Here is a 27149-nt window from a genome sequence, read left to right on the forward strand (position 1 = left end):
ACTCCAGATCCGAAAGCTGCTGATGTTTCGTTTTGAATCAACTATCAATCTGGATGACATCCAAATGACTAACCCAGGAAAAACGCAAGACTCGGTGGCCTTGGTGTTTGCAGCCCCTGCCCCTGCTGCAGTGAGAAGACAATACAGAGAAAAGCACCAAGACCATGCATCTCAGACACAGACTGACCCCCTGACCAGAGGGGCAAGACAATCTTTGGAATGACTCTGTTTCCCCCTTCTATGTAACCAGGCCTGGGAGATGGATCTTTGGCAGGCTAATCCACTGTCTGCTCAGATTGCAACTCTCAGAATGAAACACAGCCAAAAGATTCAGTTTCTGGTTGTGTCTATGTGTCAGATAGACTGAACCATGACAGACACATCCACAGGACCCACAGATGTAGCTTCAGGGGCAAAGCTCTCAGAGGATGATGGACACTGAGACAGACAGTTTTCCCACCTTAATTTTCAGTAAGAACATGCAAAGATTATCAGTTGGTATTTTCATTTCTTGTCACTGTAGAAAAATGACTGAAGCAACTTAAGGAAGGAAGGCTTTGTTCTGGTCCACAGTTCTTCTGTTCCATAGCAGCAAGGACAACGTGGTAGAGAAGGTCTTTGGCAGCACGGGTGTGTCACAGCATCTGCATCCTCAAGGAACATGAAGCTGAGTTCAGGCTAGAACCAGAAGTGGTCCGCCCCTTCAAGGCCTGTCCTCAGTAGCCCACACTGCACCCCCCTCACACTCACACCCACCCACAGGCTATGCTGCACTGACTGCTAGCTTGGCCTCAGCCCCAGAGGAACCACAGTCTCTCAAACAGCTGCTCAAACGCATGAGTCTACGGGGGACATTTCATAGTCAACCTGTAGCAGTTGGGATCAGGATAGCAGCTGAGAATGGCAGGTAAAGAGAAGTGCAGAAGCCGTGAAGAAAGCTCTGTGCCAGAGGCGACAACAGCCACGTCCACTGGAGAGCTGGACTCTCTGCAGCCCAGTGGCCTCATCTCAGCCCCTCTAGAACCCTAAAGAATTCCGAGGATGTGTTAGTCTGCTTGGGTAGCAGTTATTAAGTGCCCCAAACTGAGTTGTTTAAAGCAAGAAAACTGTGTCCTCTCATAGATCCGGAGGTCAGGAATATAAAACCAAGTTGTTTACGGGACCATGCTCCCTCCCCAGATTCCAGGGGAAGGTCCTCCCTGTGTCTGCTGTTTTTGGTGCCCACAAGCATCCCTTGGGTTGCGGCAACATCACTCTAATTTCTGCTTGCTTCTTCTGTATGGTTATGTCTCCTTAGAGGGACACAGGCATGTTTGACTAAGAGCCAGGCTACTTCAGTGCGCCCTCACATAAACCAAGTATATCTCTAAGGAGCCAGTTTCCCAACAAGGCCACATGCTAAGGTCTCAAAAGACAAAGTGGAAAGCAACTAAGGAAAACGACCAAGATCAACCTTTGGCCTACACACACACACACACACACACACACACACACACACACACACCACAGAATGGGAGGAACTAGTGGGTACAAACTGTAGGCACTTATATAGATGATTCTAAGAATGCAAGCTGAAACAACTGTACACCCACCCTGAAGCTAAGCCAGGGAAAGCACAGGGCCATAGCAGGAGGCAGTCTTTCCCGGAAGGGGCTGGGGCTGCGTGGCTTCATCCTGCTCTCCTCAACCCGAGTCTCCCAATCTCTAGTATGGGGGAGCCATTTTTAACCAAGCTGATTTTTAAGCTGCTGTTTCCAAGGGTTGATGTAAGAAGATGAGCTCGGAGATAGTGCCGGCTGCTGTGAGAAATGGAGCGTGAATCGTGGGTCCAGGAAATGAATATAAATTCAGCAGCTATTTTAATTCTTAATTGGAAAAAAAAAAAAAAAGCCCATCCCAGCTGGAAAGAATAGAGCAAGTGTGTTCCATGCACAACACTCCAGGAAGTGTTTGCTAGCACATTGAGACAATAGCCATGTCGTGTTGGCCCTGCCATCCCCACAATGGAGATGGAAAGGTGTCTACAGGGGCAGCTGCCACTGCTGCCTGCCTCCCTGGATAATAGAGGTCACGGTTTATGGACACACGCTATTCTGTTCCAGACACGGCCTCATTGGTATGCAGGCATGGAAACCCAGCTGCTGGCCTCACACACTGATCAGATTTAGAAACTTAGTAATAATGTAAAAATGTCCCATATTTTTCTGGGGAGTTTTGCAATCAAATGGAGCAGGTGGGGAATAGAAATGGGTCATGAGGACTGGCATTTATTAGGCACCTGCTGTGTAGTGGGCATCTGACTCAATGAGTCATGGGGGCTACCGATGCTGCCCAAGAAGAGATTGGTACAGGTACATGTAGTGCACATGCCAGCATATGGAGATCTCCATGGAAACTGGAGGGAGAAGGAAGAAGCATAAGGTGCTTAGAAAGTAGAAAGAGAAGATAGATCAAAGGTGCATGAAGGCCAAGCATCAGGAGATGCTTTAAGCAATGGTAAATTAAGCAACCTCCTTGGGAGCCAGAGGCATCCCTGCCTCCAGCAGGTGTATCCAATCTGGACATGACTTGGGGTCAATGCAGATCAGAGACACAAGATGCCTGAAACTGAGGTTTGGGGTGGAGGAAAGTGGAAAGATCTGAGAGAATGAGAATTCCTGTCCATCCTGAGAGTCTCCCAAAGCCAGATGTTCTCCTCTGTGTATTTAGATGTCTCTGCTGAGGGTCGTGATACACTCAGATCCCTGGTTCTGTCATTTCACCCACTTAATATTTAACAATCTGATCTGCCACTGGGAGGCAAACAAACCTTCAGAGAGATTGTTCATAAAGCAGTTTCCCAAATCCCATCCTCAGACTGAGCCAGAGGTAGTGGGTTAAGGATGAAATTTGCCTTATTGGGAACCTGAGGAGTGTATGCTCAGAAACAGCACAGTCATTGGTGTCTTTATCAGAGAAAAAAAGAAAAGAGGAAAGGGAAGAAGATGCCCTTAGTGGCCACTGGAGATGTATGCCACAAGATGGGAGGCAGGGGCATCAGAGGTGTTCAGCTTTTGAAGAGCTTAGAGATACTCCAGGCTATGCCTCATTCTCTGTGGCCGCTGTCTCTCCCACAGATGAGTTTGACTTACACTTAGCTCACCAGATGCTTTCCCATTAAAAGGGACGCAGACTTTTGTAGAGTGCTGAAGTGGACACTGCTAAGGAGACCAAACCTGGGAGGCAATATCTGTGGTTGTCTGAGGTGCAATGGAATGAGGTTCAGAGGAATTAAGGAAGTCCATTCAGTGTTACTGTGGCCTCTGGATATAATTGATGTTCCGTCTCTAAAACCTACCCTCTCCAAAGCAGACTTTCCGGAAGAAGGAGGGTGCTGCTGAGGATAGCAGGACAGGGTAGATCACTTCCAGAGGACAAATGCTGGTGTACTAGAAACAGAGCATCGTAGCTTAGATGTAGAACAGCTAGGGATGGCTTTAGATTTTTGGTCTGGTTCTCCAAGTGAGGTGTCCAGAAGTCAGAGTGAACGTTGAGTTTCATCAAAAAGGAAGTAAAACTGGAAATATCTCTTTCTCTGGCTTTGGTCAAGAGAGAAAGATCTGGAAGTGAACAGTAAGTCGTGCCTGGGGTTAATAGCAAGGACTAGGCATGCCTGCCTGTCAGCTCTGCACAAAGCCTGAAGGGAGCCTCATCAGAATGTACTGGAAGGCTAAGAGAAGGACCTCCAGCATGATGCAGCTGGGGCTGGAGAGAGCCAGGTGAGGCTAATCATGGAAGCAGTTGACAACCATGGTGGGAATCATGACTCCCTGAGATGGCCCCAGCACAGGTAGAGATGAGACCTGGCCTCTCCTGGTGTGGACACAGCAGCACTTTTGGCTTCAGGTGACCTCTGATGAATGGCCTGTTATTCTTCACTGTCCATCTTACTCTAACAGAGCCCACATGCCTGACTCCAAAATCATTTTCTACTTCCAACTTCACTAACATTGTCCAAAGCATCAACAGTTCTGAAGGATCAGCAGCTGCTGGGCAACCTCTTGGGATTTTCTTTTTCCCCCAAACCCAGCCATTGAGAAGATCCTGCTGATGACCTCCGTAAGATGTCTCCTCACCAGAGCCCTGGGATTCGTATCCCTCAATTATAGCAAACCCACAGCTCACTATTCAAAGCCTTTTGTGACTTAGCTCCATTCTACCTCCTATGGCAACTTCCTGATACCTTGGTGTTGGCTCCTGTCTAAGCTAGCTGCCACGGTTTGGCTCACGTCATGTTCTCTCTTTGTGTTCACATGCCTCCTCCCCATGCATGCACTCAAAAAGCATGAATGAGTGCCTACTGTGTACTGAGAACTCCTTAAAGTTCCCCACAGATCATGGGGAAACTTACATTGTCCTGGAAGAGGAAGATCTAAAGCAGGAGAGGGGAAAGATGGAGCAATGTCTGTGTGGTTCAGACAGAGTGGTTAGGAAAGACTTCTCAAAAGACAGCACTTGGGTCAGAAAGGTGAATGAGCAGAGTTTTATATGAAATTTTGGGGAAGAGCTTCAAATTCCTCTGCTCCATCAGACATCAACATAAATTCTGGGTTAACCCCTATATGCCGCCTCTCTCTCTCTCTCTCTCTCTCTCTCTCTCTCTCTCTCTCTCTCTCTCTCTCTCTCTCTCTCTCTCTCTCTCTCTCTCTCTCTCTCTCTCTCTCTCTCTCTCACACACACACACACACATCACTCTCTCTCACACACACACACACACACACACACACACACACGTATTCCCAGACTTGTGTGTCAGATTTACACATCTCTGATACATAAACGTATTATTCTGATTTGGTTTTTTTTTTTTATTTGAACCTAAATATTGGTAAATTTTTTGAGGACAGGAGCTTGGTAAGACATCATAAAATCCCCAAATTCCTCAGGCTTTACTGTAAGAACTACTGGGGAAGGTAGAGGAGGGGAAAAGTCAATTCAATGTGTCCCTAAAATGTGTGAGGTACAAAAAACAATTTTCCTCATGGCTTGAGGAAGGCTGCCCTGCTGGTACCTGACAGCCCACGTTGGAGTGATTTCCCACTGGAGGCTAGGAAGAGAACTGAGACCACAGCTGTCAGATTTGAACCCAAGAGCAGGTGATGAAACCCAAAACAGGGAAATGCCACCAACAGCTCCAAGATAGAAGGGCATTCATCATCAAAACCTCTTGAAATCATTGAGTCCAAGAACATCCTGTCTCAATGATGCTCTGGACTTCAAGATGACTCTGGAATAAATCAGCAAGTGATGTTCTATGGTGAGTAAAGAGTAAGGTCCATGTATCTGGACCTCATGACATCAAGTCTTAGTTTCAAATATTTGGTGTCACTATTTTATAGTTCACAGTGTGGCTTCTTTCTACTCTAATGCTGTTCTAGTGAACAGTTGTATTTTTGTCAGTCATCAGCCAACACATACTAAGCAATCACTATAATTCAGCACTGTGAACACAACAGGACACAGAGGTGACTGAACAGATATTGTCCCTTTCCCCAAGGAATTCAAAATCTAACAGAGAAAACAATTGCTATAAGCTCTGGTTAGTATTTTGTCATCTTGACGAAAGCTCAAGTCATCTGGGAAGAGGGGGCCTCAACTGAGAAAATGTTTCCATCAATTGGCCTGTAGGCAACTCTGTAGAGCATTTTCTTGATTAATAATTGATATGGAAAGGTCCAATCCACTGGGGGTGATGCTACCCCTGGGCTAGTGGTACCGAGTTGTATAAGAAAGTAGGCTGAGCAAGCCATGGGTGCAAGCTAGTAAGCAGTGTTGTTCCATGGCCTCTGCTTCAGTTCCTGCCTTCAGGCTCCTGCATTGAGCTTCTACATCGACTTACCTGCGTAATGGACTATGATTGATCCATCCAGATGTGTAAGCCATTAAAAAGAAAAAGAAAAAAGAAAAAAGAAAAAAAAAAAGCCTTTTCCTCCCAAAGTTGCTTTTGCTCAGTGTTTCATCACAGAAATAGAAACTCTAAGACACTAAGTAAATTAGGATAAAGCCCTGGATGATCACAAGTGAGAAAAATCCTGCAATGGAAGAGCACTTAAGTACATAGAGTGATGGGCGAGGGAATCCAAAGCAAATTCCCTATGGAAAAGGTTATTTGTGTGAGATAAACACTAGCTAGTTAGTTAGTGCTGGAAGGTGCTATAGCTTGGAAATTGAATGGCTCTTCTGTATTAAAGGCTTGGTCTACAGGTGATGCTGTTAGGAACTGGCGGACTTTTAGGAGGAGGGCCTGAATGGAAGGTCACTGGAGATTTCCCTGAGGGAACTTTGGGACCCTGGCTTCTCCCTCTCTCTATCTTTGCTACTGACAATGGTGTGGGCAGGCTGGTCAAGTCAAGCTGTGCTATCTCCATGGCAGCCCCAAACAATGGAATCAACCCAATCTCAGACCTGCAAAACCATGAGCCAAAATAAATCTTTTTTCCTTATAAATTAATGATCCTGGGTGTTTTGTTATAGTAACGTAAAGCTACACACACACAGTTCTAGGCAAAAAAATACTGTATGTAAATAAGCTTGTCAATGAGAAAGAGAATGGTGGGGGGTCTCTGTGACCATGGAGGCCAGAAAGTGTTGATCCAAGTGAGGCAAAAAGGAAGTCTGGTTCAACATGACTCAGTAACTGGTGCTGATTCAAACTTTGACAGTCTGACATCAGGCAGTTTGTTTAAGGCATAATTAAGCACAGAACAATTCTGGAGAAAAATTTCCTAATGATAATTAACTCAATCCTGTGTGTACCACAAAGTTTAAGATGTGATTACATTGAAACTCTTTACAAAGTACATGTGACGTCTTCCAGAACGATTGAGACAGTGGCCAAAGTCCCACCTGCTCACTACGGTGAGCAAATGTGTGGTGGAGAAATGGGAGAGAAAGAGAAGCGTGGAAGTTCACGTGCTGTGGAGAGAGGCAGAACTAGAGACACAACAGTGGTGGAGAAAAGCCTGACATGAGAGGCCTGTCCTGCCACCTGAGGCCATGTGATGTGTGGTGGTATTGTGTTCCCCAAAATATTGTGTACTCTAATAAATTTATCTGGGGTCAGAGAACAGACAGCCACTAAATACAAAGGCTAGAAAATGGTGGCACTCACACCTTTAATCCTAGCATTCCAGAGATAGAAATCCCTCTGGATCTCTGTGAGTTCAAGGCCACATTGGAAATAGCCAAGCATGGTGACACACACCTTTAATCCCAGAAAGCTAGCCTTTAATCCCAGGGAGTGGTGGTAGAAAGCAGAAAGATATATAAGGCGTGAGGACCAGAAACTAAAAGCATTTGGCTGGTTAAGATTTTGGCTGGTTAAGCATTCAGGCTTTTGAGCAGTAATTCAGCTGAGACCGATTCCGGATGAGGACTCAGAGGCCTCCAGTCGGAGGAAACAAGACCAGCTGAGGATCCGGCGAGGTGAGATAGCTGTGGCTTGTTCTGTCTCTCTGACCTTCCAGTATTCACCCCAATAACTGGCCTCAGGTTTGATTTTATTAATAAGTACTTTTAAGATTCCTGCTACAGTGATGTCCAGGCCTGTGCTGCTACTGAGGGCCAAGTCCGGGCCCATGGCCCTACCACAGCCAGGGGCTGTGTTGATGTCTGTGGCCTGTGCTACCACCAAAGGTCATGAGGATGCCCGTGATCTGTGTTATCACCAAAGGTCATAAGGATGCCCGTGGTCTGGACTGCCACCTGAAGCCATGGTGATGTCCAAGGGTCATGCTGAGCTGCCCACCCCCACCAGTAGCTGCAACAGGACAGCTGGTCCCACCCCTCTCAGGAGAGCTGGCCCAGTGGCATGAGCTTGGGAGAGCTGGCCCTGCCTTTCACTGGCCTCCACGAGGGGAAACTGACCCTGCCTCCTGCAGGTTACAGGGAGGCAGAACCAGTGATGATGTGGGCATGGGAGTGCTGGCCCTGCCCCTCACCTGAGGGGGCATGTTCTTGGCAGAGGCCCAGGCTGACCAAGTCAGCTATCACCCAGGCCCACATCCAGGGTTGAGTTGGTCCACCCTAACATCTACCCCATCTATGACCTGCTGGAGTGCATGAAGGGATTGATCCTGCAGAACCATAGCCACAGGATCTCCATGACTCAGGATATCTGAGAGGAGTCTCAGAGAGGGTGCAGTATTGATTACGTACCAAAGCCAGAGGCCTTGAACCTGATCAATAGCTCATTGCAATGAACATTTGCAAGTAAAGCTGCTTGGGTAAGGGGGTGTGCTGCATGACACACCACAGCTCCCAATACCACTGCGACAAACAAATATGTGATGAGAGGCAGGCAAGACAGAGGAACAAAATGGCATTTTTTCTATTATTAGTTTTTTTCTTTTCTTTTGTGGGGGGACTACAAGGGTAGAGGGTAGATATGGAAAGACTGGGAAATCAGTGGGATTCGGGTGCATGATGTGAAATCCCAAAGAATCAATAAAAAACATTATTTTTTTTAAAAAAAATGGTTCTATTGACTGAGAAACAATGGTAAAGGTAAGGCTCTAGGAAGATGACTGAGATTAAACATAGGAGTCTGGGGAAGCCAGGTATGGCCTGGCCATACAGATAGTCCAGAGGTGACCAGGCTATTAACCACCTCTGCTCCATTTGTAAAGTACATTTGACATCTCCCATAAAAATTGGTTCTATCGACTGAGAAACAGGACTCAAGGTAAAGATCTACGAAGAGTCTGGGGAAGCCAGATGTGGCCTGGCCACGTAGATAGCACAAAGGTCACCAGGCTATTAACCACATCCATTCCCAGCCTTCTGGGTGGAAAATAGGTTAAACATCCTTCTTGTGAAGAGACGCCCCTGCATGTTTAACATTCCTAGTTTCCCTAGTACTTATCTGTGAGCACAGGGACCTTGTGCCCTCAACAGTAGGGCTTTGCTTTGAAGAGGAGCGAGTCCCAAGGGATGGCTCGAAAGAGGGCCAGGTCAAAGATTAGGGACAGGAACAGGAGGGCAGCAACAGTCAGGCCTGGAAAAGAGGTTTGCAAGCACATTAAAAAAATTCTACTTTATACTAAGAACCACAAAATAATAATAATTACATGGCAAAGAAGCTAATGTCAGAAAAAAATAATCCTGTAAGTCCACACTCTTAAAGAAATTAAAGCTGAGAGATGAGACATGGATCACCTTGTAAGAAGAAAGCGAGCTGTAATCAATGGGAAGCTGCAGCAAACTGTGGCATAGAAAAGTGCCATTGTTTATTCAGGCATTATACTGTAAATTGCTTTTCTTGGCTGATAAGAGAAGTCGGGGATAAAGATTATTTACTGCTCAGGTAGTTAAAGAATCTGTTTGCTTACAAATCAGACTGAGGCAGGTCCTCAGGAAAAGGAAAGTAGATTATCCTCTGCTTTAGAGACAAATTTCTCAGCTGCTGTTCTATAGAGAGATAAGGGCCATCTTCCTGTCAAACTGTTTTGACGGGGCTTGTTTCTACCCACCTGAAATGGAACCTTTCATGTTTGTATATGAATATCAGGAGTGGTAAAACATGTTTCAGATCATTACAGCAAGCCATAAAAACATAAGCAGTGTGGGCAACATCATCACGGTGTTCTAATTATTATTCATTTCAAACATAACTAAACAGATTATTGCCCTGGATAGCTTTAATTGTCAAGTTGACACAACCCAGCACCATCTGAGAAGAAAGCCTCTACTAAGGAATTGCCTTGATCAAATTGGCCTTTGAGCATTTCTGTGTGTATGGCAGGGGTGTCCTGATTATTAATTGATGTACGAAGTCCCAGTCGATCATGGGCAGCATCATCCTTGTGTAGGAGGTCCTGGGTTATATAAGAAAGCTAGCTAGCCGTGAAGCTATGAGCAACCCAGTAAACAGTGCTCTGTGGCAGGATATTTGATCACACTGAGAACCCTGAGATTGCATTATTTACTGGACAAACCTGCTTCTAGCTGTGGTATGGATCAGCCCTAGCACACACCTTTAATTCAAGAGCTTTCTGCTTGAAAACAGATTTAATCCTTGTAAACAGGATTAAATAAAATCAGCCTTAGGTCAAGCAGCAGAGCAAGAAGCCAGTTGACAGGAAATAACCATAGAGAGTAAGAGGAAGTCAGGGGAATGGAGAGAGAGCATCACAGGAAGTAGAAAGAAGGGACATCTGGCTGGAGGAGTTTTGTTTGAGATAGTGTAAGAGAAAGCCTCTTTCTGGGACAACAGCCAAGGAGGAAGCAGCTGGATACTTTCTCTGCCTCTCTGCACTAGCAGGCTTTCACCCCAGCATCTGGCTCCCAAGTCTATTGATAACTAGACTGATAGAAACTTAGTTAAAAGCAACAGAGCTCCTCCATGATTTCTACTCCAGGCTCTTGCCTTGAGTTCACTCTAGGATGTGATCTGGAAATAGAAGCTTTGTTCCTCTGAGTTGCTTTTGTCAGAGTGTTCTGCCTCAGCAACAGAAAAAGTAACCAATCTGACGGACATTAAGTCTGACTCCTGGTACCAGCTTCTAAATTAGTTACCTTTTTTTTTTTTTTAATGTTGAGATAAAATACCAAGAAGAGTTAATTTGAGCTGATGATTCCAGAGGGATAAGAATCTACAATGGCAGAGAAACATTGCCACTGGAGCAGGAAGCTGAGAGCTTCCATCTTTTTTCCAAACATGAAGCAGAGAGTGTGAATTATAAATGGTGTGAGTTTTTTTAACTCTCAGAGCTCACCTCCACTGACACACTTCCTCCAGCAAAGCCACACCTTCTAATCCTTCCCAAACAGTACCATCAACTGGGAAACAAGCATGCATTCAGATCCCAGTACTATGGGGGACATTTTTCATTCAAACCACCATACACAATAATTAACTTTTTTTTCTTTTCTTTTCTTTTCTTTGTCTAAAATTTATTGCTGATCAACCATCTAAGAGCTCAGTTATTTATTTGAGAAGTTTTAGACAGTAACTGACAGTCTTTCCTTTGAAGATGTTAAAAGGAAAAATAGCAGAGTGGCCAGGCAGCAGTGACACACACCTTTAATCCCAGCACTTGGGAGGCAGAGCCAGGCAGATCTCTATGAGTTCGAGGCCAGCCTGGTCTACAGAGTGAGATCCAGGACAGGCGCCAAAACTACATGGAGAAACCCTGTCTCAAAAAACATAACAAAACAAAACAACAGAGTGGATGTGATAAAAAATAAATTATATACTTGTATGAAAAATATTACAATCAACTCAATATTATTTGTAATTAATATATGCAAATAAAAAAACTATTTTAAAAATTTTAAAGATATTAAAATTAACCTAGGTGCTTTACTAGTGTTCCACTGTGTGGTGATATTTTATTTGTGCTGAAATGTGATACTTTATTTGTATGTTAATAAAGTTTGCCTGGAGATCACAGGTCATAGCCCGATATCTGGCTGATCCTATCTTTGGCTCACACGGCTACTCTGCCACAAACTAGCCTTCCTCAGCCCCCGGCACATCAACTGTGTCCTTGCCCTGTGGAATTCCAGGCCCAGTTCCAGCTTCAGACCCTGGTGTTTCACATATCACAGCTCTGAAGACTGTGGTTTGCTGGTAGGGAGCCACACTGCCAATTCAGGACTGCAGAGTAAAGAATAAAAATCGCAAAAGCTGTGAGACTCTAAACCTAAGCTTTCTGCCTTTTGTTGGTTCCTTACTCTATCTGGAACCCAAGGGATGAGCATGAGATTGGGAATAGCTAGTGAAATGGTGCCTCTCTTTAATAGGTCTGACACACATCGGCCCAGTTTAAAAAAAAACAAAAAACATTGCTCTGTGCTGCCCCTAGTGGCTGAGGTGAGAAACCCAGTAAGCACTCACAGCACCCACAAGACCCCATCTTGGCCTCCACCAGTGCCAAGTAAAATGGCAACAGACAACTTGGGGAAGGGTCGATTCTGGTTGCATCTCCTGAACAATTTCAGTCAATTAAATTATTGATGATAGGTCTTCTCAGATCTTTAAGAAACTAGTAAAACAACATGTTGATACTTCTTCAATATTAGTCTAGGCAATGTTTCTCTGCCATCATGGATTCTTATCCCTCTAGAATCATCAGCCCAGATTAACTCTTCTTGGTATTTTATCTCAACATTTAAAAAAAAAAAAAAAAAAAAAAAGGTGCCAGGCAGTGGTGGGGCACACCTTTAATCCCAGCACTCTGGAGGCAGAGGCAAGTGGATCTCTGTGAGTTCAAGGCCAGCCTGGGCTACTGAGTGAGTTCCAGGAAAGGTGTAAAGCTACACAGAGAAACCCTGTCTTGAAAAACCAAAAATAAATAAATAAATAAATAAGTTAACTAATTCAGAAGCTGGTACCAGGAGTTAGACTTAATGTCCGTCAGATTGGTTACTTTTCTGTTGCTGAGGCAGAACACTCTGACAAAAGCAACCCAGAGGAACAACGCTTCTATTTCCAGATCACATCCTAGAGTGAACTCAAGGCAAGAGCCTGGAGTAGAAATCATGGAGGAGCTCTGAAAACTGGAAGACAGCAGGACAAATCCTGGGTCCTGAAAAGAAGAGGTCAAGGGGAGACCCAAAAACTGCTCATGCTGCACTGGAGGGATGAAGTCACTAGGGATCAGCCTCCAGATTGCTCCTAGTATCCAGCCATCCAAGCATCAAACCTAATATGGAATGTGGAGTCCATCCCTGATGAATCAAAGGATACTTTGGGAAAATCCTCTACTGTGTTTGATCTGCCTGGACAACCACATGCAATCTTTCCAGCCAAGAATGTCCAAGTTCAATGCTTCCAGAGTCTACATGGGTTCCTTAGCATTGGCTTTGTCCCACAGACAGAACTCGGTGCCCTGAACTGCATCAGTTAGATACTGATGTCTTTGTCATTCCAAGTCACCACTGTGCAGGGCAGCTGCTCCTCTCCAATGTCCTAATTAGTGTGACATTCATTAACAGCTGCTGTGTGTTCAAATGCCACCCGCCCACCAACACACACACAGAACAGGCCCATGCAACCTCCTAAAATATATCTTGCTTCAAAAGAGGTACACGCTATGGTGGCAGATGTTTGCTAATGACATTTCTAACAGTTTTGCTCTGCCAGGACCTCAGACTCTGACTCTTCCCAGAGGCTGGCAGGGCAGAATGAAGCAGCCAAGAGACAACAGCACTATCTTACAGACTGTGAGCACTCAGCTAAACACCTGGCCCTTGGCAGATACTGAGTTAACATCGCCTCTCACCAGCATTGGTACTCAGCTAATTTGCTCCAAAGCAGACAGTGCCATTGTCAAAATGCGAAGTGTCTCCCATACCAAATGGCACATAGCTAGGGAATAATCCATCAAATGTCTACCACCATTACTACTAACGCTATCTCAATGAGAGGTACCTCCTCCTTGGTACCCTAGAACCTCACAGGCCAGCCTCTGTTCCAGTTACTGATTTACATACCAGTCATGGAAATCAGAATCACCTCTATCATCATTGTCATTGTTATCATTTAGGGACGCAGTCTCACACACAGTAACACCAGAAACAAAACACACACACACACACACACACACACACACACACACACAGACACACACACCTGCTGCCTCTACGATTTCTGTTTCCCATTCTTCGTGATGGATCTCTATCTTCTGTTCATCCTTTGAATGATGATCTTTTCTGGTACCAACAATCCCTTGGTATCTCGTCCATAACCATAGCTTTTCCTACAGTGCATGAGAATTGTCAGCCTAGCAAGGTTGGAACTAAACTCTGTTTCCCATAATTCCCTTCCCCTCCAGATTTCTGGGCTGGTGTGAGCCACAAGAGACATTCTGCATGAAACTTGGAAGAAGAGAAGACAGGTGACTTCTGTCCCACTCTCAGAAAGCCTCTGCAGGGCCTCAGGTGCCCTTGCTGTGTGTCCATTGTCCCTCCTCACTCAGGCAAGACAAGAGCTAGGCAGGCAGCTGCTCCTCCCTGCTAGACTTTACTCTTTGGTGTCCAGCTCCTGATTCAGGCATGCATTGGATCTGGAGTGCAGGAAAGTAGCTTCTCCTCCAATGAAATCCTGGAGGTGGGAACAGATAAATGCAGGTGCTACTCCAGCCTCAAGCATCTGGCTGATCCTTGCAGGCTCTGTTTGCTTCCTTGTCTCATATCCAGACTCATTTCCTGACATCCTGCCCTGGAACAGCAGTTCCCACATTGTGTGAAATCAAAGTCCCAGAGTCAATAAGTTCTTTGTATCTATAGCCACAGGCTTGGAGGTAGTCTTGAAAAGTGGGTAGATGATAGACAGTGCTAAAAGTCCCCAGAACTGTGATAAAGACTGGGGCTTATATGGTGGAGACTGTAAGAGGTGGGATCTATGGATGAAGTAGACCCACTTGACAGCACTCATGAGGCTCTCAGTTGAGTCCCCACTGCCACAAAAGACCTTAGGTCACTGGGGTGTGCCCTTAAAGGAGATTTTGGGACCCCTAGTCTCTTCTCTCCAAATTCTGCTTTTTAGCCATGAAGTGGGTGGTTTTGCTTCTTCACACCCTGCCATGATGTGCTGCCATAGGCTGGAAGCAACATATCTACTGATGGTGAGCTGTAACTGTTATAACTGTGAACCAAAACAGCCCTTTCTTTTTAAAAACTGATTATCTCTGTTTGTCACAGTAACAGAAAGATAACTAACACAAATAGATAGATGGCAGATGGGTACATGGTCCAGATGGATGAATGGATAAGTAGATGATAGATAGATAGATAGATAGATAGATAGATAGATAGATAGATAGATGAAAATAGAGATAGACAGATGAGATAGAAGATAGAAATGAGGATAGACAAAAAATAGATAAAGTAGATATAGACAGATGATAGAGATAGATGAAAATGCAAGATAAGATGAAAAAGATAAGATAGATATAGAAAGATGATAGCTAGATAGATGCACAGAATTAGAAACTGGTTGAAATCTTAATGATTCTGCTTCTATGGCCTCTAACATGAACCCAATCCCCTAAATAGATGTAGCACATCTCAACCATCTCTCCATCACTCCCAACATTTCACCTTGGCTGTCTGTCTCATCTGACTTCTAGAGGACTCTAACAATCACACTACATCTTCTTTGTGAACAGCAACTGTAGAGAGACAGAAGCAGATGGGCCCAGCTAGCCATTGCTACTTCAGATCTCCACAGAGAACTTTGGTGAGGTCCACGTGATTGTGTAAGCACAAAACAGGCAGAGGGGAGCCTCCAGAAGGGTGTGGTCATGGGAAAGTCCATGTATGCTGGTCAGAGTCTGTGTAGTGGGGCCACCACCACCAGTGACAAGCACTGCCCATACCTGGGGGTCTGCAGTGCTCATTCAGAGTACCTTTCGCAGAAATATGTCTATTTATTTATCATAGAAGTAACAGGAGTTTCTAGGCCAACCAGTAATGCAAACAGGAATGATATTAGCATGCGTAAGAGCTGAGAGCTGAAGTTCTGGCCTTTGCATTCACGTAATAAACATACTCATTACACACACTTTTTTCCTTCCCCTTAATAATATCCCAGCATGGCTCTAACACGTTCACCCTCTCCCTTCTAGCGTTTGTTCCTGTGAGAGCTAGATCATAATGAAATGTTTCCTCAGCAATGTTCTGCTTCCCAGCCTATCCCTCATATCCATTAACTCACAAAACATTTATTAAATGCCTGCATTTTTTTTTCCATTTTATTTTGTTTGCAGAGTGCTGGGAACATTGTATTTGTGTGTTTTCCATTGTAATGGAGGAAGATCTATGAAGAGCCATCCAATCAACATCAATCTCATTTAGTGATATGATATATACACATACATTTGGGCAGGTAGAGAGATGTGATTTCCCTATGAAATAACCCTCCACAGGTGCATTGTTGAGCATTCGGTTGTCAGGTGGTGCTGCTGTTTTGGGATTTTGTGAGCACTTTTGGAGGTGGGGCCTAGCTGGAGGAAGTAGGTCATCGGGTTCTTGAGGATATCCTTAGCGTCTCCTTCCTGCCTTACTCTGCTTCCTGTCTGCAATGAGGTAAAGGACTTCTCCAGTGTACTCTCCCACCTGCCATGACGGTCTCACAAGCCCAGAAACATGAAGTAACCACAAATCAAAGGTTCAGAAAGGAAGTAAACAAAGTCTCTCCTGAGGGTTGTTTCCTCAAGGCACTTCAATGAAAAGTAACTAATACAGGTCATGTCAAAGGTTATACCCCTTGAAGGAGGTAACATCTGGGCAGAAGCAGGGACTATGGGAGGGAAGCAGCCATCTGACCACCAGAACAACAGCAAGGCGCTGAGGCAGAAGGAATGCAGGCATAAAATGTAAGTTCTCCACTAGGAAATCTCCCATCACAGAGTCCTTACTGTGAGGGGTTTGTTGGTTTGTTTTTTAGGTTCTGATTATTTCCTCTTCAGTTTTAGAACTCTCCAGGCTCTTTTCTGCATCATAGCTTTTGCACGTTCTGTTTCTTTGTTTTGGGCTACTCTTTCCTGTTCTCACCTGAGTGACCCCTCAGATCTAAATCCCAGATCTCTTTTCTCCAGTGACTATCCAGCCTCTGGTGAGTCCTCCCTTTTCACTGTGGCAGCTTCTGATTAACCCTCACAAAGCATAACTGTTTGAATATAACTGTTTCAACTTGACATATGAAAAAACGCACACGGAAAATAGCAGGCTCTTGGATGCCCATGGGAACAAGATGGAAGACTCTTGCTGAAGACACCACACATCCTGGATTCAGGACACAGACCAAATGGGAACTGAGCTGGAAGCCATTCCCCGCTGACTCATGCCAGAAGCCGCTGCGCAGGCTGCTGGGGGAGAAAAGGATCACACTCAGATGTAGTCCCTCCCTGGCAAGATGTGCCCACGGGTGCAGTAGTGGCATGTTCTGGGAGTAACCAACTATTTGCTAATTAGATCTGAGACCTACTCCACGGGAGGGAATACATGCCTGTCACTACGGAATAGGTCAAAAGACTATTGCTAGGTAGGTCACAGATTCTATGAGGGAATCTACTACTGATGTTTAATCAAATGGGCAGGTCGTTAAAGTACCTTCTAAGTAAATATTATTTATACCCAGCTCTCAGCCTCGGTCAGAGAACGGCAAAGTGCTGAGACTAAGTGACTAATGACCGCTTGGTTCCAAGTGGAACATCTGTGTCAGCCCCTAAGCTCAGTGAACAGTGCAGAAGAGGAAGTGGGCAGACTGTGGGAGCCGATGGATGGGAAGGTGGGGGTGGGGTGTCTTCTGGAAATGGCGTCGCCATTGCAATCATGAACGTGCAGCAGCTGTGACTTCCTGCATGGGACCAGAGAAGAAATGGGAAGGAAAAGGGAAGGAGGGAAGGAAGGAAAGGAGAATCACAGAGGAGGAAGTGGACTAGTTGAGAAGAAGGGGGCATCGGCAGGAGTGGGAGAGGTGAGGCAGGATGGCTAGGGTGTTGAGAAGTGAATGTAATCACAGTGTGTTGTATGCGAATACAATGTTGTCAACATTTTTAATTAAATGAAAAGTACTCAAAAGTACACACAGAACTAAGTGTGGAACAGATGAAACAATAGATGAATGAGAGTTGTTCATGGAGCATCCAAACCAGGGGCTGAGACTGGAAGGGGGGGGTGTAATATAAAGGAAGTTATTGAAGAAATTCAGGAGCTGAGGAAGGATGAAAGGGGAGGGAAATCTGCCAGAGAAAGCCAAGCAGAGGGAGTAGGAGGGGGGCGGAAGACAGGCCAGGTAGCACAGTGGGCAGAAGACAGATTCTGATATCCAACAACAATTGGTTCTGTTGTTGGTGCGGGTGCTGGAGGGAAGGCTCGGCCTGAAGAACACTCCTGTTCTTTCAGAGGACCCTAATGTGGTTTCCTGCCCTGGAGTTGGGCAGTTTACAACTGTCAGGAACTCTGGTTCTGGGGGATCGGATGCCCTCTCCTGGCACCCACACACTTGTAGCATACATTTACCCAAACACACACTAAAGAAAAGAAAAGGCTGCACCACATGCTGTGTGCCAGCGAAGGCTCCACAGAGCTTCAGATGGACAGAAACTGGCACAGCCTGAGGTGCAGGCCCAAGGCCGACCAGGCCTCTGCTGCCTTCCCAGAACTGTCCTCTGCCAGGACACTTAGCCACATGCACAGTAACTGCTCAAAGTACCCTCCATGCCTTCAGGGTTCTCAGTGGAAGGGTGAGCATGCCCTCCCTCTCTCCACCCTCCAGAGCACACCACTACATGGAGTGCCCATTTGCTAAGTTCTCCTGGGGATGGTGTTACCTGCTGTGGTACCCAGATTGTCAGATATGGCCAAAGCCCCTTAACCCTGAAGTGGTTAAGCATGACCTTCTACAAGTCCTTGAATCTGACAAAGTTGCCAGCTGGGGGAAGGTCAGGAATGGCTTCCAGCCCCGCCTGCTTTGACAAGAGACATTCCAGCAGATGTGTTGGTGTTGTATTGTGTGACAAATGGATGCAGTGTGGGAGGAGAGGAAAAGAGAACCTGAGAAAGGGCACAGAGTCTTTCTGGGCAGCCTGACAGACAGGATCGTACAGAATGAGCAAATGCAGGTTCCCATCTCAGAGCCAGCTGCTGAGGAAGGACTTCTTCCTTCATCGAAAGAAAAGACATTCTCCTTCAAATGAGATGTACACAGCAGACAAATGGACCTGGGACAACTTGAAGATTGAATGTCCCCACAGGACTCTTAGTGGGAGCCAGCAGGTTTGATTGAAAACACCACAGCAGGTGAAGGTAGATTTTTCATTACCTGCCCACACTAGGATTCTGTGGACACCTTCTGCAGGCACAGGGTACCCGCATCCCTGACTGATGTTATTTTGGACAGGTTTTTTGTTTTGATTTTGTAAAATCTATCCATAGGAGTGTGTCTTTAAAGGGGGAGTTGCTGGGTTTTCAACATGTGGATAATTGATTTGTTACAACTCACAGGAGAGCATTTGTCATTCGGAAGCCACCAAGATCCACGTGTTCTTCCTCCCCAGATGAGCACAGAGCCTTTTGACTTATTGCCGTCATTAAGTTGAAGTGTTCGCTGATTATTTTGGTATTTCAGAATTCCCTATAAATCACCCCCTTATTTTGGTGATTACAATTTTAAGAAGAGGTGCTTGATTTATAGGTGACAGCCAGGAGGAGGAGGAGAGGGAGAGGCTAAAGGCCCCCTAAGAACACACAATTGGAAGCAGCTGTTTGATACATTGAGGTGCCTTACACACATACACACCCCTCTAAGACACACCCTCACCTGAGAGGTTTTCACTCCTGGGGCTCAGAGGGGACATCCTGAGATCTTCAGAGACTGGGATATGCCATGGTTTCCTTCTAGCTAAGAGTTGATGACAGTAACACCCCAAAGAGAAATTCATCTTCTCTCATGTATGAGCAAGCCACCAGACCTGAGTCTGTGTTCACCGAGAAAATAAGTGATCGGGATCTGGCTCCAACTGGACACAGCTGGATTCTGAAGTGCAGCAGAGCAGAAAATGACTTCCAGGCCCCAGTGAGTCTATCAATCAACTGCATTTTTTGACAGCTGTCCAATGTGGCAGAGACTATGGAAAGACTCAGAATGAGTAGATGCAATGCCCGCCTAGATGGAAGAGTAGATTAACGGGGAAGGTCAAGGGCCATGCTCATCATCTCCATCAGATTAAAAAGTTATAAGAACTTGGACTGGGATGTCTCCTAAATGATTGTGGGGTTAGCTATTCAGAGGAGGGCAGTGTGGCGGTAGTAGTAAGAGTCTATTAAGAACAAACTTCCCTTCTGGTAAAGAAAATGGGATCTCCGGCCTGAGTGAAGCCTAACATTTCAGCTAGGCAGGTCAATCACCTGGCTAAGAGACCACCCCACTGGAAGGCACATCCACTCTAAGTTCTACTAAAGAGACAGGAGGAGTAATTATCCCTTTATGAGATAAAATAATTTTCCTTTCTAGAATGTTCCACGCAAGTACAGCCCCTCCAGTGCTGCTGGGCGGTCCTGTTGGGTCTGCCCATCGTTCTGCAATGACTTTTCCTTTTTCTTCTCTTGGGTCTTTTTCTGTTGGATGCTGGCACTTCCCCCCTTAGACTCTGGCCTTCCACTCTGTTCCCCTACAGCCCCCTTCCCTACCACGTGGTTGCTTGTCCACGGCATGGCCGACTTCTGTTCTAACTCAAATAGCATGGCTTTTCCTCTTCCTCATCTCCATCTCCTTCCTTCTGGCAGCTGTTTAGATTTATAGCTTTCCTGACTTGAAGTTTTTCTTTTAAAGACTAATAAAATTATCCTGAAGCTTTAAAAAGAAAAGAAAGAAGGGGGAGAGGAAGGGAGGAAGGAAGGGCAGAAGGATGATGATTGGGTATTGAGGAGCTATTTCCGAGATAAAGTGATTGCTGCACATATATGACGACCTGAGCTCAGGTCTCTAACATCTGTGTGAAAGCCAGACATGATGATACATGCCTGTAACCTCAGTGTTAGGGGTTGGACAAAGACATGTGGATGCCCAGGGCTCCCTCGCCAGCCAGGGTAGACCAACCAGTGAGCTCCAGATTCATTGAGAGACTCCAACTCAAATACTAAGGTGGAAAGCAATAGAAGTAGACAACACACATCCACGCACAATGAGTATGAGGGTGCTCACATGTACACACGTGCATGCACACACACACACGCACACACACACATCAATGCATATATCACAAAACACATTATAGAAATGAATCAAGGGGTGGTCATGTGTAAAAGGCACTTAGTTACCGGTATAAATTTCTAACTGGAATTTCTGTATTAAGGGACATAGACCTCCATTATGGAAGCTTCATGAGAGGTCAGGCTTGAATTTCAAATGTTTCCAGTAGAAGTAAGTGTTGACAGTGAGCCCACATCTGTGGGAACATGTTCAGTGCTGTGCTGTTCAAATTGGAGTATGTACTGGGGATCGGGTGGCCAGAATGTGGAGAGAATGCAAAGCTAGTCCCACAGGGGATCTATAAAGGAGCAGAGGTATTCCCCCTGGAGAAGAAGAGAAGGGACAGGGGAGCTCACACATCCTGCAAGGTCGTCATGGGAGAAGGGAAGCAATTTATTTCATAATTGCTCCAGAGAAGAAAGTGAAGGCTGCTGGTGGAAAGCTGAAGAGAGGCTGATTTCTGTTCAATGTGATTTAGCAATTAGAGGACTCTGGCCTAGGAGACATGATAGACAATCAGTTCCCTGCCAAAGGAAGTGGTAAAGAACAGCCAGGATGGCCATGGTGGAATTATTGTTCAGAAAATGTCTGCATTTTTAGAAAGTAAAATTGATTATAATTTAAGGTATTCTTTCTAGGGGAAAATTCTGTGATTCTGTGACTTCTATTTATACTAAAGTATAAACAGTTGATGGATTTTTTTTTTCAAGAAGGTGTGTTGTATTCAAATTAGAGAATGTGCAAGAAGTGGCATATCTGCTAACAGAACTGTCTTACTTTCTCTTCCTGTTGCTGTGATAAAAAGACAAAAGCAACTTGAGGGAGAAAGGGTTTGTTTGGCTCACAGTTCCAGGTTACCATCTATCACATTGTCAGGGCAGAGAAGCCACTACGATGGGAGTCAGGGGAGCCAATAACATCGCATCTGCTGTCTGGAGGCACAGAGTAACAAGTGCCTGCTGCTGCTTGGCTCCTTTCCTCCATTTATAGAGTCCAGGATCCCAGCCTAGGGAATGGCACCACCCACAGTGGTCAGGTCTTCCATCTTCCATTAATACAGTCAAGGTAATTCCCCAGTCATACGCAGAGCTCCATCTCCCAGGTCACTCTGGTCTCTATGAAGTCAACAGTTAACACTAACCAACACCTATCCTCATAGAACTACCATGTGTCCAGAACAACTTTTGACCAACCTGTACACCTTGTGCCCAGGCCAGTCTGTTCTCTCCTCAAGGTTCCCTAGCTTCCTAGCTCACAAATTTGGGTATTTTGCACCCAGACTGCCTTGTACAGAAGCATTCCTTTATACATGCTAGAAGCTTCTTCCTCCCATGGTTCATTGGCATGGCATCCAAAAGGAGGAGAATTGCAATAGGGGGAGCTTTGATCTTAAGATTTTCTGGCATGATTCACAGGAAAATTATGCTAAAATGAGGGAAATACATTTTTATGTAAATAAGAGCATATTTAGAATTTTTCACAACATTTTACCCTCTCTGATGGTTTAAACCAGTGGAGTTCATAAGATAGTAGTAGTAGTAGTAGTAGTTAGTAGTAGTAGTAGTAGTAGTAGTAAATAGTAGTAGTAGTAGTAATAGGCCCGGCAGTGGTGGCGCATGCCTTTAATCCCAGCACTTGGGAGGCAGAGCCCCAGAACTCTGTGAGTTCGAGGCCAGCCTGGGCTACCAAGTGAGTTCCAGGAAAGGTGCAAAGCTACACAGAGAAACCCTGTCTCGAAAAACCAAAATAATAATAATAATAATAATAATAATAATAATAATAATAATACCATCCTGCTGAGACACACAGAAGTTTAAGTAGTGTCTGAGAAATCACTCATGATATCTTTGGATGGGTCTCTCTCTTCCAGCACCAACAGAAGCTAACAGCCACAGTTTTCTGAAGAACTAGTATAAAGGGGGACTGCAGTGTTCATTAGGGAGATGGGATGGGACATGATAAGATGATCTGGGTATAAAAGATCTGCTCAATAAATATACATTGAAGTCCTGTGCAAGGCAACAAAGATTAAACAGAAGACAGGTCCTTGGCCTCTGGCTATTACCAGTCTAGCAAGGGCCACAGACTCATGAGCCAGCAATCACAGTGTGAGAAAGCACAGGTACCTTTCACGTGTGCAGTGAGCCGCCCTAGTGCCCAGCTGCCCACTCCTTGGTTTACACAGGAAAGTCTTTGCACCTCTCCATGCCTCCCTTTTCTTGCTCAGAAAATGAGGATGGTAGCAAGGAGCTCAAGCATGTAACAGGGCTCAGAAGGGTATCTGCTATGTCCTAAGCAGGCTAGCCATCCTTGTCATTACACAGGTAAGACATGTGCTTCAGTCACCAGCTGCTCACCCAATGGCAGAGTCTGGCAAAGGTGCAGAAAGCTGTGTCATCAATAGGGAAGTTAGCCAAGTGGAGCAGACAGGAAGATAAAGGCCTAGCAATGACAAAGCAGAGACGTGACATCGCACTTTGTCTCTGTCTACTTGCATGAAATGGCTTGTCATATATGTGAATGTACACTAATGTGCATCCTGTATACATATGTTTATACTGAATGTCACATTGTGGGCATAAGTATACATTAAGTGTCATGTTGTTTGCATATACACATATGCTTTATATATGTGCACACATTTAATGGCATGCTGTCCACATGTGCATAGATTAAAGGACACGTTGTATGCATATACACAGTAAATAACATGATGTGGGGGCTGAAGAGATGGCTCAGTGGTTAAGAGTACTGGCTGCTCTTCCAGAGAATCCAAGTTAAATTCCAGGGGATTCTAAGCTCTCTTCTGGTCTCCACAGGCACATGGTACACAGACATATATACAGGCAAAATGCCCACATACATAAGATAAATAAATAATAAATTAATAATTTTTAAAAGACCATGATGTATACATGTAAATATATATATATATATATATATACTGACATATCCCTATGTGCATATATTAGATGGCATGTTATATTATGCATATACACATTAGCTGGTGTGCTTATACATGGTCTTATACTTAACAGCATGTCTACATGAACATGCACTAAAAGACATGTTGTGTGTGTGTGTGTGTGTGTGTGTGTGTGTGTGTGTGTGTACATACATTAAATGGTCTAGCATGTGTCAATGGGATGATGGATAATAAGTGGAAGTAGCAGATAAGACAAAGACAGACAAAAGTTATTCCATAGAGAATCTTCTTGGTCATGCTGAGAAGCCTGGGTATTTTGTTTGTGCTTTGGAAACTGCTAGATATTAGAGAAGCCATATAATCAGATTTTTGGCCTAAAAGAAAGTGTTGCACAGGGAGAGTCAGGGAGGGCAGAGCTGCGGAGAGCAGAGCTAGGGAGGGCAGAGCTGGGGAGAGCAGAGCTAGGGAGGGCAGAGCTGGGAAGAGCAGAGAGAACTGGGGAGAGCCAGGGAGAGCCTGTAGCTCCAGCCAGGAAGAGGCTAATGCAATCTTCCTCTTAGGAAATGATGATACAAAGCAGACTTGATCAAGAGAGAATCAAAAAGTATTTAGGATTTCCAGTTCAGGATGATAGATCAAACATGTGCATTTTTATTTCTATTGCTTCCTAAAACCCCCACTAAAGCAGCTGCATATTATTTAAATCCCATATATAGTCTACAATTATATATATTGGATAGCAAAGAAAAAATGAAAAGCAGATAGCAACTATATTAGTTACTTTTCTGTTGCTGTGATAAAATACCATGATCAAAAGGAGCTTGTGGAAGAAATCGTACCTTTGAGCTTACGGTTCCAAATGGAGAAGAGTCCACTGTGGTTGGGGAGGCATGGAGGCCAGGCAGACACCTGGCTGGAGAAGGAAGCTGAGAGATTTTCTCTCCTCGACAGGTATGCAAAGAGTGAACTGGAAGTGGAGTGGAACTACGTCATCTCAAAGCCTGTCCCCTGTGATGGACTTCCACCAGCAAGACTGCACCTACTAAACCCACCCAACTGGTACCAACCGGGGACCGGATGTTCAAATAAATGCCCAAGCCCACGGGGACATCGCTCATTCAAATCACATGGCAATAAACTCTTGGGATTCCAGAAGACCATAACCATGTGGTTACAGATAAGGAAAACCAAGAGACCCACACAGTCCCCCACCAGACATGCCACAGGCCCAGAGAGCACAGAGGGAGGTGAAAACGCCAGCCAACTTATGATGCTCAGACCCAGACCTGGAGCTGAAACCCAGACCTGCTCCCCTCACTAAGCCAGTGTCTCTAGCCTCTGGGACCACATGCCCATGGGAAACCAGTGCTAGCCACATACAGAATCTTAAGTGTACTGGTATCCGCATTCAAAAGTAGGATCTAAGGTTAAAATTAACTATAGCTTTACAATTCATTTTACTTGACATAGAATTAGTAACATATTGATGGATACAATACAATTTATATTGCTTTATGAAGATCAGAATAATTAGTATAATTAGCATATTCCTTACCTCAAACATCAGCTCTAGGTTAATGAACTATACAATTCATTATTCTTAACTCTAGTCTCTCTAATACACAATAGAATTGCAGAACTTACCCACTTACCTCGCTTTACTTGGTGCCCATTGGCCAACCTCTCTGCATCCCCCACTTCTCTCCATCCTCCCCTGTCTCTGGTAACCATGATTCTGCTCTTTACATCTGTGAAATCAATTTATTTATGGTCCATATCAGGAATAAGATTAGCTACAATAACATAACTCATTTATCCCAACCTAATCAAAATAGTATCATTTCAAAATGTAATCAATATAGAAATTGCTGATGAGATCTTTTACATTACTTCTTTTCAAAATACATTGCACAGTTACATTTGCAGTTCATCTCAACCCAGTTGCTACACTGTCAAGGGAAATACCCAGATATCATATGATCTACAGATGAAAGGCAGGTCCACATAACAAAGCCATTCCAAAAGACATACAAAGGCTCCCAATACAGAACAGAATGTGCATTTTGGAAAATAAGTTATGATTAAATTTTTAGTTCCTAAGTTGAAGTTTCAGTTCATAATTCCTGTTCTCTCCTTGCCTCTCCACCTCCTTTTTCTCCCCCTCTCTCCCTCTCTTCCCAGCTGAAGTGAGAGATTCGTCCCAATGCACGGTCCATCCTCCATGATGCTTTACCTTTCCACAAGACCAGAAGGAAAGGAGCCAAATAACCATAAAATGAAACTTTAGAAACCATGAGTCAAAATGAACCTTTCTCCCTTCAGTTGGCTTCTCCAGGTATTTTGTCACCATGTTAGAAGGCTCACTAACACAGACAGACAACATTCGCCCAACATGTAAGAAATGTCAATATAATAGAAATACAGTGAGAGCCTGATATCAGTGTAACACATACCAAAGATAATCAGCTTACCAGCTCTTCAGGCTCTGGTCTATATCCAAATGGCCCTATAGCTTTGGAGCTGGGGCAGCACAGCATAACACAGCACACACTGGAATAAAACTGCCTACCTCATAGTTGTTGTGGTAGTTTGAAAGAAAATGGTCCCCATAGGCCTATAGGGAGTGACACTATTAGGAGGTGTGGCCTTGTTGGAGGAAGTGCATCACTAGGGGGCAGGCTTTGAGGTCTCAAATGTTCAAGCCAGGTCTATTGTGACATTCTCTTCCTATTGCCTGAAGATCCAGATGTAGAACTCTCAGATCCTTCTCCAGCACCATGTCTGCCTGCATGCCACTATGCTTCCCACTATGACGATAGTGGACTAAACCTCTGAACTGTAAACAAGCCCCAATTAAACGTTTTCCTTATAAGAGTTGGCATGGTCATGGTGTCTCTTCACAGAAATAGAAAGCCTAACTAAGACAATTGTGATGAAAAAGAGAGAAAAAGAGAGAGACTACTAGACTATGCCCCTGAAGGCCAAACTCCCAAAGACTTTCCCCTGGGCACCTCCTCTTAAAATTTCAACCACCTCCCTCCCAATAGTACTAAGTCTCTAACACAATGGGCCTTGCCCATCCACTCCTCCACCCCTACACCTGCTCCACTCAGGAGTTCAAAATGCTCCAGGCCAAGTAGTAGGTACCTCTGTATGTACCACCCTTTGTTGAATCTTTCCAACAACCTCATGGACTGGGTATGGTTGTCTATATTGTATAACTACGCAGAGGAAGATCAGAGAGAGATAATGGCTTTTGCTGAAGACCACATGGTAGGAAGATGATGGAAGTAGGATCCAAACCCAGACTGGGGTACAGTTCTCTTCACCGTGGGATATCACCTTTCAATCTCTCTGAAATGTAGAACTGCTGTTGGGAGATGGGATGGAGGAAGGGGTGGGTGGTAGTCATTTTTTAAGCTGGTTGCAGGCAGAAGGAGCTCCTTCTAATGGCATTTCCATAATTAGAATGCATTTTTATTC

General features: G+C 44.8%; 1 long non-coding RNA gene across 1 annotated transcript in view; it reads right to left on the reverse strand.

The window, feature by feature from the left end:
- Positions 1 to 26222, reverse strand: part of LOC119087566 — a 43324-nt gene extending 17102 nt beyond the window's left edge. Inside the window, exons 1-2 of the long non-coding RNA XR_005091027.1 lie at positions 26138 to 26222; positions 25319 to 25414 (exon numbers count right to left, since the gene is read on the reverse strand). This is a non-coding gene — a long non-coding RNA (uncharacterized LOC119087566). The remainder of the gene's footprint in view (positions 1 to 25318; positions 25415 to 26137) is intronic.
- Between the last annotated feature and the right edge of the window lie 927 nt (positions 26223 to 27149).

Source organism: Peromyscus leucopus, chromosome 1 (assembly GCF_004664715.2).
Source record: "Peromyscus leucopus breed LL Stock chromosome 1, UCI_PerLeu_2.1, whole genome shotgun sequence".
In the NCBI taxonomy this organism is placed as follows: Eukaryota; Metazoa; Chordata; class Mammalia; order Rodentia; family Cricetidae; genus Peromyscus; species Peromyscus leucopus.